Consider the following 14,375-nt stretch of genomic DNA (forward strand, 5'->3'; position numbering starts at 1 on the left):
CACAGGAAGAAGAGAAGCTGGGTTAAGAATAGTGCATCGTTTGATAGTGAGGTTAGTAGGGGTTAGGAGGGCTTTCCCCTGAGAGGGGTACCTTGCATTGGATGTCCTGTTTTCGCAAGACCGTTCTTGCTGCACTGGTGTCGGTGAGGCAAGGGAGGGGATATTTTAATTCCTCTAGAAAAAGGTGGATCTGGGCCGACACCGATTTGTCAACTTCCTATGAGAATTCATAGGGGTTACTTACCATGGTGGTCACAGGGGCAGAGGACTCATCAGGAATGAACTGCCACTGACCTTTAGGTAATTGGGGACAGCTCCTCCTCATGTGCCCCGTTTGGCGGCACTGGAAGCACCTGGGTGGGGGCCTATCCTTCCTGTGACCCAGATCCCTTGGTTTTTCGTGTGGGGTCTGGGACATAAGAACTTTGGCCTTGTCCTGTTTTCTTCTATCCATTTCCCTCTCTATTGCCGCAAGAGTGGAAAGGATAGCAGGGATAGACATCTCATTATATTCGGGTCGGGCCAGAACCAGCCTTTCCCGAATTTTAATATTGATGCCTTCCAAAAATTTGGCCCGCAACAGAATGTGCGTCGCGGTCACCTTTACCCCTTCAGTTGGAGCATCAGGTCCAACTTCCAGATCTGCATCCAGTGCCGTCTGCTTGAGACGGCGCCAGAAGCAGGCGCTTTCCTCATTAGGACCCTGGGTGAGCTTCATCATGTCCGTAGTAGAGGTAGCACCATACATTTCTGGAAGCTTTGCCTTTAGCTGTGTACAGAACTCTTTGCCCCCTGAAGTCATCTCCTCATGCGTGGTTATAGAGCACCCTGCAATCACTGTACTGGCCACTTCCATGCCCACCTTCGCCCGCAGGATCTGTGCACAATCTGACCCACTCATACTATAGCTGAACTGGTTTTGTCCAAACATTCGAGCAAATCCTCTCGGATTGACTCGATAGTCCGGGAGCTCAGCCAGAATAGTGCGGATCTCTGCCGGGGTGAAGGGGACATGCCAAACTACCCGTTCCCCTAAAGTCCGTTCCCCCTGTGCATTGGGAGGACCTTCAAATTGCTGCACTCTGACTGGATAGGCCTCGGTCCGGGAAGAGTGCAAGGGCTGGCCCAGCTTCATCGGTGGGCTTAGATTAACCACCTCGCTTACTGCACCTTCAGGTTTGAGGTCCCTCAGATCAGGGTATAGCTGGGGGGCAGGGGTCTGATCAGTGGTTCGTAGCGCTTTGATGCAATCCGCCCTGTTTCTTAACCGGGTGTCTATTCCCCTTGATTCACAGATAGTCTGCAAATCGGTTGTTGAGAAGGCTTCATAGTTGGAAACAGAAGGAGCTGGGGTGAAGCAGGGAGAAGGGAGAGGTAGAGGTAGAGGCTGAGGCATAGAGACAGAAGACACGGAAGGTACATCAAGAGTGACATCACTAGCAGAAGAGAAAGGTGCAGTTATACTTATCTCAGCCACTGTTGGTTATTGGGGAACCCCAGCAGACCCTGATCCTGCCTGCCTTAGTAGAGTCAGCCCTGAAAGAGCTTCCTCCACCTCTGACACTGGATCCTCCTGTTTTATTCCCTCTGGAGGCCAGGTATACATCACCTGGTTCTTCCGGACAGACACCAGTTTATGTATGCCCTGCTTCCCTAATTGGATTGACCTGTGAAGCCATAGCTGTGCGATCTCTAGTTCTGACGCCTTCATCCGTGGTCCAAATTCAGAGATGAATTTTTCCCACCTCCATGCGTCAAATGTACCTTCCCGGGGAATTTCCCATCTGGTACCCTTCGACCATTTATTCCACCTTTTGAGGGGTTCTGTAGACTTCCCCCCCAAACTCACCTTCATCAGTTGTGCAGCTGTCCTTACCCTGAAGAGGGCTGGTTCCCCCTCTCTCTTCATGGACTGACTACTGCCCATCGTGACTAGTCACTGGTATATATCCCGCGTTCGGGTACCTGTTTACCCCCTGGAGCACTCGGTGGGATCCTACCGAGAGGCCTGATTCCACCACTTTCCCAGCACAGCGTAATTTATGTGATTCTTATCGATCACCCGAAGCGCATCAAGTTGCGGTCAGACTGAGAGCACACCTCCCACTCCCACAGCGCAATTTATGTGATCCTGACCACTCGAAGTGTTTGTGGTAACCAGGCTAAGCGTTCTACTTCCCTGGACCACCCACTCCCACAGCGCAATTTATGTGGTTCTCATCACCCACTGTGTTTGGCAGGCCACACCGCACAATGATGAAAGTGGCTTTTCTCTCCCTTCACACAGTAGCTAACACAAGTCAAAACAAAAAGAGGGGTTCTTGGATGTTACTTAGGGATCACTGGTTGGCCGGAAACCTGCTAACTGACCTTTAGGAAATTTGTGTAAAGAAAAAAACTTTCCTAATACACACAGAAAAACCCCTTTTCAACCTGAAAAACCGTTTAAAAAAAGGACAAAGTGGATCCTTATGAAAAACACGGGACATTTCACAGTAAAACAATTACACAGAGGTGAACCAAAAAACTGCGCCAAAAGTAACCTTGTTGCTGACGCGAAAATCAATCCTATCCTACCGCTAAACGATCTGCGCTACACACGCAATCTTCACTGCAACCACCTAAAACCGTTTACACAAAAAGTCTGCTGGACGTGAAACACGCAACGCAGCAGCTTTAAAACAAACCCGATTTACAATAAGGAACTACTTTTAACAGGAAAAACACAAGAAAAACATAATCACTATACAAGAAATCTATGTGCAAAAACCCAGACTTCACCGCGCTCACTAAATGTGGAACACGTGAGGGAAAAACTCGCTTAACATACTTTAAATTGGCTGGCAATACGCAAATTTAAAGCTAAAAGCAAACAAATTAAACTGTAAAAAATTTGGATTAAAAACACAAAATGGGTCAAATGCATATAGGAAACTTCATGCACATTGCATAGAGATCATTGAAACTCAAAGCGAAACTTGGAAAAAGGAATGGTGGAGAAACCACATGGCATTCACAACTGGTTGCCAAACAAAGCAGCACATGTGGTTAGTCAAGAAAATGGCCCCCCACAGGGAAGCACATGGTAGCCACTAGAATGGCCCCCCACAGAGATGCACACGGCAGACACTAGCCTCAAAATTGCCTCTAACCTCTTACACAAAACAGACTTTTGGACAGAACATACACTGGACAATTACACAACAATATACAGCACACATACAACACAATTTGGCACAATCACAGAATGGACATAAAACACCAACATGTCACACTAACATGCACATGTAACAGAAAGGACCCCCTGCTGCATGCTTGCTGGGAGCAGTAGTACCACAAAACATTGCACAGACTACATACACACAGAGATCTTACAGCAGTTAACAATTAACCTAAACCTTTCAGCACTGTAATAATTACCTCACGTGGAGGGGGGTAAAGCAATCACCACAGTACCTACAACCCACAAATACTTACCTAACACTATGCAACAACTTTTACCCACTAAAACATATACCCGTTTAATTTTTGGTTGGAAGATTTTTAAACTTGACCAAATCCAGCCAACCAAACCCACCCCTCTGCTGCTCTCCGCAGAGACAAACCCTCGTCTTTCACGGACAAATCAAGAGTTTAGGACAAAAAACTAGGTCCTTGCTAAGCGGTAATTCTTGTTAGCTAACAGAGAGCGAAATCAGCCACACGAACATGCAAAAAGCGATCCTCTTAATGGCAGAGAGACCTGAAATGTGCCGGCATACTTTTTGCTAGTTCATGATGGCCCATTCCCCCCTCGTGCTTGGTTAGCTATGCAAGAATACGCGTTAGTATCCACCAGGCTCGCCAAACTGTCTTGGAAATTCGCTTTAACAAATTTCTCCTTACCGTGAGTACTCGCAGTTGGATGCGCAGAAATCCCCCATAAAGCTGTGCGAATCTCGCTTTAGTACTACTGCAGCTAAACTGCACGATTCCTGCCCATCCAAATGGATTAGCTCTGTTGAAATGTGGGGGTGGAGCTCCGTTGCCCTAGAATGATCACACGACACTCTAAGGCTAGTGTTGCAATTCACATAAGGGCCGGTTTCAGACTCAGCCTTTGGTTTTATTACAAATACACACATGCCCCCCACATGAATAAAGTTAATCCCCTCCCACCGAACAATGCAATGGGGAGTGCCTATACACAGGATGTACATTCCGATTGGAGCATAGCCTTTCCTATTATCTATCACTGGTCTTCCCCCATGAGCCTTCTGAGGTCAGCAGACTTCCTCCCCTTCCTCCCATGAGCCATCTGAGGTCATATTTCCCAGCTCCTAGCAGTATGTCCATTCCCTGTACAAGCAACCCCTAGAAATATCAGTCTGTACCTGGATGGGCCCGATACGATCTTTATTAAAACACATCCATCCAGATACAGTTCAGATTGGTAATGGGTTGTAAGATATGCATAAGCCTACACGCGGAGTTCACACCGCTTGGCGCCTTGCGTTATGAAGCCCATGTGGTACTATGCTGCTGATATGTGGATACAGGCCCGCGGTCTACTGCCAGCGGCATTCGCATCGAATGCCGTGGTGGCATACACGCCGGTCTATAAGCGCAGATCCGCCATCTCATCCATTACCGAGCTGAGTACTGTAATACATACATTGTACATGCGCATGGCCCAATTGCAGCCTTCAGAGCTTTAATTAAGCCACACGAGAGACATATGAATAACACGAATATATGACACATTTAAAGTTCGACCAACAATACAAAATTTCCATGACAAACTCTGGCAAACAGACATGCACCATACATTTCAGAAGACACACTCCTTTTTGAGTGAGTGTGGCATAAAGCTTAATCTCTGCCAGACTTTGCTTTGTATAATTCTGCCCTTCTCCATCTATGCTACCAGAGAGATCTATGTTATCACTCTCAATAACACCCTCTCATCCAGTCCTCATCAACTCTCTTCTACCTTTTAAAGGATAAATTCACCTTTTGCAGGTAAAAAAAATGTGCCTTTATTATTTTTGTCTACAGGAGCCTGGATCAATAGATCTCTGATGCCATGCAGGTCTCCTGCAGACCTCTCAGAATATCTGCTTGCCATATGGGATGTACAGCCAAGCAGATATTCTGACAGGAAGCTTCAATGAACTACCATGGCACTCCACAGCACCGTGGTAGTTCACTGAAAACTACAAACTGACAGCCACTAAGGCTGTCGGGACTTGCAGTTCATTCATTCACGGAAGCCCGTGATTGAATGATGCAGCCGTGTGGGTGGAGCCATGCACGGCCACGCGGTTTTTACATTTGACAGATAGTACGGGAAGAAGCCTCCCTGTACTGTAGTAGGGAGGGGTAGTGGCGGGCGGTGGCTGCGGCTATGGGAACATATTACATGTTCCACCCTAAAAAGAGATGTAACATGTTCCCAAAGGTGAACTTTTCCTTTAACTCTCTACTTTGTCCCCTGCCACCTCTACCTACTGATCCATTCACTGTTTAGTATATTGCCCATCATTTAAAAAACAAGATAGATGCAATTTATGATGAGATCTCCACTGTCCAGATATCTCCCACTTAATAGACCATGTATACCAATACGTTCAATAGTTTCCTCTTTTGACCATGGTACTACAGAGGTTGCTAAGCTTTTCTCTGACTCCCACCTAACCACCTGTCTCCTGGACCCCATTTCATGGTAAGGACCCCTCGACTTTACCAGCCTCTCAGTGTCCACCATTCCTCTTTGCCAATCCCTCCACTGACTTCTGCTTTTCCAATTAATAAAAGTCACCCAACAAACAAAGCTATCCACAACTATCCTGCCCTGAATGACGTCACCAATCTCACCTCAAAATATCACTCAAATTGCCCTTTTCACTTGTCCTTTTCTGTAGCTCCCTAGTCACATCCTTCTATGCTCACTACCAGTACTCCACAGAGTCTCTCCCATCCTCTGAAACTCTTACCTAAATCTGACAGACAGTCTACTCTATCACAAGCCCCAAATAGAGAACAGGACTTTTGAGTACTGAATATTAAATACTGAATCAACCACCATACATCTCTAGGACCTGGCAGAGACCAGGCAACTTCTGGTAGATTGCGACTAAAGCACCTAGAGGCGTTTGTGTGCCGGTGAGTGAGGCCACTCTGCAAGTACCCTGCAACCTTGTGCAGTAAAGCAAACAAGTGGTTAAAACAAGTGGCATTGTGTTGCTTTCTCACCACCTGCTAACCCATTGTATCCCACAAAAGCATGCAGTTGTGAGGCACTTGCAGAGCAGCCCCATTTACTTGAATAGGTTGTGATTGGCAGGCGATAGCACCCACCAAAAGGAACAGGGGAGTTAATTCCTGCTGCAGCATGTACACACCTTTGGCTACTTCCAGCAACTCAACCACAGGGTTTTACCACCCCCAACTTTATGTGTGAACAAGCCCTAAGGGTGCCACTGCTGAACGCAACTAAAGGCTCATTCACAAGTCTAGCAGGCACTGGTGCTCCTGTGAAAATTAATCGGAGCGTGTTTGACAGCTGGTGAGGAGGTGATGAGTTGTTTCCTACTCACCTGATTTAACTCATGATTGTCGTTACAGTAGTATGGCAATCAGGTGTGAGGAGGCAACACTGTGCCAGGTGAACTTTGACTTCTCCCATGTTGTTCAGGTAGATCTCTATAAGATTGCCTTCCTCTGGTCCAGACCATCAGAAAGGCATATTTGATCAGAAATAAGACTGAAGAGGTAAACCAGTTTAATTCTTCAGCAGATGAGGTTGATAATCTAAAACAGTGCTCTCCAAACTGTGGCCTGCAGGCTGGATGCGACCCTTTGCTTGTCTTTATCTGGCCCTCTGGGCATGGTTCCTACCACTAATAGGAAGCACTATTGCACACATCTTTAGCTACAAATATTGGCAGCTGATAGTTGGAGAGAGACAGAGTTGAGTGGAGTATTAGCCCAAATTTTACAGTGGTTGCCCAGAGTTTGGCATCCTTAGCCAGGGATGTGCATATAGCCCGCAAAGTCCTGCTCCTCTCCTTTCCTGCATGAGAGGAACCCCAAGATAAATCAACAAAGCCTTCATCTTTCTGTAATATGGTCCTCGGAGCTTCCCGTAACCAAGAGATAGATGTGGCTCCCCACCGCAACAATTTATATGTTAGTTTACTACCCAGAGTGCCCCACTGCTGGCAGGGGCAGGACTGGCATTAACTCTCAATGCCAATTGTTTACTATGGGCATCCTACCTATAGGGACCTCTCAAGGCTACGAAGGTATCTACACTGCAACAAACTGCGATGCCCGTTTTTTATGATTTCAACGCATCAAGTTGTTTGAGAGGCAAACAGACAACATGTTCACTTGCTGCCTAATATATCCCACCAATTTTCAGATGCCATTGACATAATCAATGTTTTTCACTTGAACTGTCAATGTCCTCAAAGTTATGGCTGATCATGTATATGACCTGGTCTAACTTTTACTGTCGCTACGGAGTGGTGAGAAAAGAAGCAGGGAACAAAATCCCCCCGGTTCCTTCTCACATTGCAGCCATTTTCTGCCTCTCTCCCTGCTACCACCACCTCTGAGGTGGAGAAGCAGGAAGAGAGAAAACAGCCAGTGAGGCGTTTGCACCTTAATAAACTGGACATTTGTGTAGAAGTCATTTGCAGCTTCTCACTGAGCTGCGATGAGAATTGGAGATCATCATCTCCGCTCCACAACAAAGTTTATTAAACCGCTGCACAGTGGAGATATGCTGTACATCTGTGAACACTTGGACTTTCTTTGCCACCACCTAACAACCAAGAGCTCTGAGCAGGCTCAAGTACATGCATTGACAGCAATTTTATTTGCAATAACATTCACTGTTTGTGACTTCTATCAGTTTTCAGCAGAGCACTGGTTGGAGTTTGTAGGAGGAGTTTTCAATCTCCCCTGAGTGTCCTATGAGGCTTCAGGACCCCTGACCCTCTGTCTGGGCAGTGCTGATTGGCCCTGTGCTGATCACATGCACCCTCCCAGAGAAGAAAAAAAACTCCAGCATACACACCAAACTGAGCATGTGCAGCTTGTCCCCCAAGGCTCTATCAGCAGGTGGATTGGGGACTATGGAATAAGGGGAGAATCAGAGAAGACAGGATCAAACAGATTTTTTACAAAATGCAGAGGAATAATCCCTTCCACAGTGAGTGAAGGAATTAGCCTTTCAGCATTACCATACCGCCATATTGTCTCTTGACCTGAGATCTGCCATTTTAAGATAAGAATCCATTTTGAGATTTATGTCAGTACTTAAAGATGAATTTGTGTTTTAAGACTGTTTCTTACTTTCGATAAGAGTCTGAGGTTCCTCTTTTCCCTTCAGATGTAACTTCCTTTTTTCCTCTACCGAGCACAAGACTGAAAGTCTGCGGTGGGCTTTTTTCCTGTTGCAAGAGTATTAATAAACTATAGCCAGCGCTAAAAGGGAAGTTGTCTACTTTCTATATTAATGTTTGACGCATATAATAATAATTAACATAAATGCTAAATGATTGGGCATTACTGACGTATATAATATTCTGATTGGTCAATGCATACCTGTCAATTGATTGGTTCTTATATTTCCATGTATTGTTTTAAGTTTCATATATAAGTTTGAACACGGAAGAATAAATTCAGTTCCTTCTGAGATACCACCTTGTGTCTGTGTGCAATTTCCTGTATCTCAAAGGGGACTCCAGGCCTGTAGACAGACATTGATCAGGGCCAGGGGACTGACGGGAGTCGGTAGCTACAGGAAGGAACGAGAGGAGCCAATTCCTTTCAATTGGGGGCTCGTGTCCGGGATGAGATAATCATCCTTTTCGGTAGGTAAGATTTTTTGTCATTCTGTCAATTAGTCTGTCTTGCCGGAAGGGCTCTGATTAAAATCTCATGCCCTTAGGTAGCACCGGGCTTCGCGTCTAAAGACGCTAGTGGCCAGGCGCAAAGTGCTGTGGGAAGCACAAGGTCTTTTGGAAAAGACCAGGAGCAGTTTTGGGAACTGCACAGTCTCTTATGAGAAGGGGCTGAAAAGAGTTTCTCTGAGAAGAAACCAGGAAAAGTCCGGGGCTGATCAATTCTGTCTTGCAACTCTTTGCTTTTCTTCCTATCGCATAGAAGTATAAGATAATTTGTTTGTGTGACACAAGTGCCCAGTTGGTAAGTGTATGGGCCAGAGGTCACTGAAGGTATTGTCAACTTCCGTTGTAAGACGCACCACCCCTTTAGCTAGGCCTTATTGGCTGATGACCTAGAGAAGGTGATAGCATGGTGACACGGAGTTGGGTGCCTATGTAAATGTCTTGTTCAAATTGTGTTGTAGGCTTATTGTTAGAAAAGTGGGAGTTAGTCAGAGTCAGGATATTATTAGAAGTATTGTATATCCAGGTTATAATCTCCACTTTTGGTCAACCACTAGAGAAAGACCCAATAAATATCTTAAGTCCAGACATTTTTATAAAGTAAATTGTCATTTGGAAGTTGACCCCTGTTTTTTGGGACAGCCTATAGGACAGATTTGTAACACAGACCTTTGTAAGTGTAAAAATGGGAAGTGGTCAAAGTAAGGATAAACTCCCTCCCCCAAATGTTGGTGAGACATGTAAAGATTATGTAGCCCGTATCTGTGGGACAGATTACTATCTAGTTAACCCCTGGGTGGATAAATTAGCAGACTGGAGTGAATTCATGGGAAGTGTTGACCCGTTCCCCCGTGATGGGAGCAATGATATTTTTCATATGGATATGATTAGGGGTCTCTGTCTGGGGGATAAACAGGCTTTCCCATGGTATAAGGGAGATCCTGTGTGGGATCAGAAATACATGACCAAAGGTGGACAAAATTGGTTAGAATTTGCCCCTCTCTGGTTTCATAGACAAACTGGGAAACAAAATAAAGCCAAAGCTAGAAATGTAGATGCCACTAAAATACATGCATTAGAGTCAGAAATAGACAGACCCACACACCCTCTCATGCCATTCCCTCCCCCATATGTCCCATCTGTCCCACAGCCCACAAAACTTTATCCATCTCTTACTGAAGAAGATATTGATTTTTTAGCCGGACATTATGCAGTCCAACACCCCACTGCACCTCCAGCACCTCCAGCACCAACACTTCCACAGACCCCTCAAATACCTAGTGCTGTTCACATTTCTACCACACAGCCTAGTACAGTTCAAACACCCGCGCCCTCCCAGGGTGTGGTTCAAAGTCCTACCACACAGGGAGCGACAGGGGGAATAGCTGTTTCTTCAACTACTGAAGCAGATGACTCACTTGTTGATGAATCCGCTAGTTCAGGCTCTCTGCTGTTCAGAGCAGCTAATAGTCTAGGTATAGTGGACATGCTAAGTCCATCACACACACGCCATAATACCCAATATGGTATTGATTCCAATACACAACAGATGCCCTTCATGACAATAGGAGACAATCTATTAAAGAAACCCATTGAGATAGAAGACATAAATAGGATTGTCAAACATTGTCCAAGACCCACTGTTTCTTCAACGGCTACTGTGAGCTATTTGAAGAAAGCATGTAAAGGTAGAAATTACACACAAGAGGATATGCGCCTTATCCTCGATGGAATATTGGGACAAACTTCCCCCTGGAATTGGGGTAATGTTGGGACCATATCCATCCTAGAAGCAGGCAACATTACTGCCACAAATTATAAATTAAACACAGAAGATGGTAGGGACAATATGTGGAGAGAGGTCTCAGAAGAAATGGAACGAGCTTTCCAATCTAGATCCTCCCTCCCTACCGCAGTAGCCTGCAAGCAAAAGTCAGGAGAAACTGTGTTAGATTTTTGGAAAAGATTTAATGAGACATGGACACAAGAGGCAGGACTGACATTGCAAGACACCATGCATAGTCTACTGATTCAGACTTTCCTGTCCAATCTAAAACCCAGTGTCATGTTAACTGTAAAACAGATGATTTCTGAATGGCCCACTTGTACCAGAGAACAATTTCAATTGAAATTGACTGAGAAAGATGCTGCCGGATGTCTAGAGATACCCAAGGCGGTGGCCACTCATTTTCAGGAAGATCCCTTTCCCCACACAAACCCACCGTACAAGAGAAGGGGGGGTTTCAATAACCGAGGCAGAGGCCGGTTTAGGGGAAGAGGGAGGAATAATAGGGGACGGGACACGGGTTGTTTTAACTGTGGGGCTGAGGATCATTGGAGAAATCAATGTCCATATGAAACTCAGGACCACGCCCAGCATAGCCCCTCCCCAGGCCAACCACAAAGGGACCTCCCACAGCAGAATGTGAGGTTTCCTATCTCTTGGCAGACACAATCACAAAATAAATGAAGGTGCCCAGAAGGTGGTATCCCAGCATTCCCGCTTGTCTCTCACTCTTATAAGGAACAACCCCTTGTATCCTTGCATATACAGGGCAAATTAACCCCATTCTTGTTGGACTCAGGCGCGACTCGTTCAAGTCTGAGTGAGGATTATTATAAGGGAGAGGTAATGAATGCTGAACCTTCTATGGGAATAAATGGGATACTGACCAAGACTTATAAAACACCGCCTCTTCCAATTTTTGACCCCATACAGGGAATCACTCTGCTAGATCACTCATTCAGAATCATACCCAATTGTCCAGTTAATTTGTTAGGGAGAGACCTCATGGGAGAGTTGAACATCAACTTGAAATCCACAAGGAGAGGTGGTATAGTGGCTCATTCTGCCAAAATGCCAATCATCCCTGCCATGACAATGATTACTAAAGAAGACCCCTCATTTCCTGCTGGAACAATTAATGACAAAGTTTGGGCAAAAAGTGCCTTGGATGTGGGATTCATTTCCTGCACTCCATATAAGGCCACACTGAAACCATGGGCTCAACCTGTGTTTCACAAACAATACCCTTTGTCAAAAGAAAAGGAGGAAGGAATAGCGCCCATGGTGGAACACTTTCTCAAGGAAGGAGTCCTTGAAGAGGTGATTTCACCATACAACAGCCCAATAAATCCAGTTAAGAAGCCGGACGGCTCTTACAGATTTGTGCAGGACCTGAGGGCCATTAATGATCTTGTGATTCCCATTGCCCCAATAGTGCCTGATGTACCAACACTCATTTCCTCCATCCCAGCTGATGCTGAGTTTTTCACAGTGATTGATCTGACAAATGCATTTTTTTCAATCCCTGTTGCCAAGGAGACACGCCCAATTTTTGCGTTTCATTACAGGAGAAAGACCCTTACTTGGTGTAAATTACCGCAAGGGTATGTAGATTCGCCTGTGGTCTACTCTGTTGTCCTCCAGGCTACCTTAAAGCCATGGACTCCTTGCCATGGTTCAGTATTGGTTCAATACGCAGATGATTTGCTTCTCTGTAGTGTTAATCGGGCAGCCAGCCAAGGGGATAGTGTAGATCTCATGAACTGGTTATGTGAATGTGGTCATAAAGTGTCTAAGAAAAAGCTACAATGGTGTCAGAAAACTGTTGAATACCTTGGTTTTGTTCTCACAAAAGGTGAAAGGAAAGTCAGCCACAAAAGAGCTGCGGCTCTTATGGGTCTGCCCCGCCCATTGACCAAGAAAGACATGCTCACCTTTCTTGGTATGATTGGTTACTGCCGCCAATGGATACCTGACTGTTCCTACTATGACAACATTTTGAGACAAGCCACAGGTTCAGAAATGTCAGATCTTGTGAAATGGTCAGATGATATGTGCAATGCTTTTGTGTATCTGAAAAATGCTATGGTAATAGCCCCTGGTCTTGGTCTGCCCGCATATAATCAAATGTTTCATCTGTATGCTAGGGAAAATTGTAAAACTATGGCAGGGGTCCTGGCCCAGGAGCATGGAGGAAAACTCCGCCCTGTTGCTTTTTTCTCAAAAATGGTTCCAGTACAGGTCCAAGGCATGCCTGCGTGTCTCAGAGCACTAGCATCAAGCGCTATGGTGGTCCAAATGGCTACGTCACTCACTCTGGGACATGAGACCACCTTACATACCACCCACAATGTGTCTATTCTACTCAAGAATATACATACCCAACACATGTCAGCCCAGAGACTTAGTGGATATGAGGTTATACTGTTGTCAAACCCTAAGTTGAGAATAAAATATACCTCTCCCACTTCAGGTCCAGCTCCAATTTTAAATGCCTTATTAGGCTTAAAGGGAGAGCAGGATGAAGTTGTTCCACAGCATGATTGCCTGGAATTGATTCATCAGGACACCTCCCCAAGACAGGATATGTCTTCTGTGGCTCTTCCAGAGGCACAGAATGTTTTTGTAGATGGCTCTTGCTCGAGACCCACTGACACTGTTTACCATGCAGGATATGCGGTGGTGCAGTTGCCAGATAAAGTACTTGAAGCAAAACCCATCCCATACCAGTCAGCTCAGGCCGCTGAACTGATAGCCCTTACAAGAGCATGTCAGCTTTTTGAGGGTCAGGATGTAAATATTTACACAGATTCCAGATATGCGTTTGGCGTGTGCCACGATTTTGGAATAATTTGGGAAAAGAGAGGATTTATTGCAGCAGATGGAAAATCCATCTCACATTCATCTCTGGTGAAGGCTTTACTCAAAGCCATACAACTGCCAAGATCCCTTGCTATCCTACACTGTAGGGCACACACAAATGAACAAACTGATATTGCAAAGGGAAATGCTTTAGCTGACAAAGTAGCAAAAGAGGCGGCCCTTACCCAGCCTGCCATGATCCAAATGCCAATGCTCACCCCTGAAATGCCACTGTTGGATCAAACATTGCAGGATTTACAGACATATGCTACCTCAGAAGATATTGAGCAGTGGAATGCAGCTGGTGTGACAAAGAGTCCACAAACTGGACTTTGTGTCACAGAGGGGAGACCATGCATTCCAAAGGCCAGTGCACCTCTGTTCATCTCACAGTATCATGGAGTAGGTCACAGGGGATGGCAGGTTACATGTGAACTGCTGGATAATGATTTTTTCATTCCTGGCCTTCCCTCTTTGGTAAAATCATATGTGTCTAGATGCATTACATGCATAAGGAATAACCCAAACAATCCTCACAAGGCAAGACATGAACACCTGACATACCCATCAACACCTTTTACTCACCTACAGGTAGACTTTACACACATGCCAAAGGAAGGAAAAAGACAAGAATATCTTTTGGTAATTGTGGACATGTTTAGCCGCTGGGTAGAAAGCTTTGTAACCACAAAAGAAGATGCCCAAACTGTAGTGAGGATCCTTACACGGGAAATTATTCCCAGGTGGGGATGTCCACTCCAGATTAATTCTGACAACGGTCCAGCATTTGTGGCCAAGGTATGTCAGGATTTGGTGAAAACACTCAA

At 45.4% G+C, this 14,375-nt stretch overlaps 1 protein-coding gene across 1 annotated transcript in view; it reads right to left on the bottom strand.

Moving 5' to 3' along the window:
- Window positions 1–14,375, bottom strand: part of LOC149454419 (uncharacterized) — a 117,099-nt gene that overhangs the window by 3,262 nt on the left and 99,462 nt on the right. The window lies entirely within an intron of this gene.

This window comes from Staurois parvus, unplaced genomic scaffold, assembly GCF_062004578.1.
Source record: "Staurois parvus isolate SC_StPar_1 unplaced genomic scaffold, SC_StPar_1.0 ptg000430l, whole genome shotgun sequence".
Taxonomy (NCBI): domain Eukaryota; kingdom Metazoa; phylum Chordata; class Amphibia; order Anura; family Ranidae; genus Staurois; species Staurois parvus.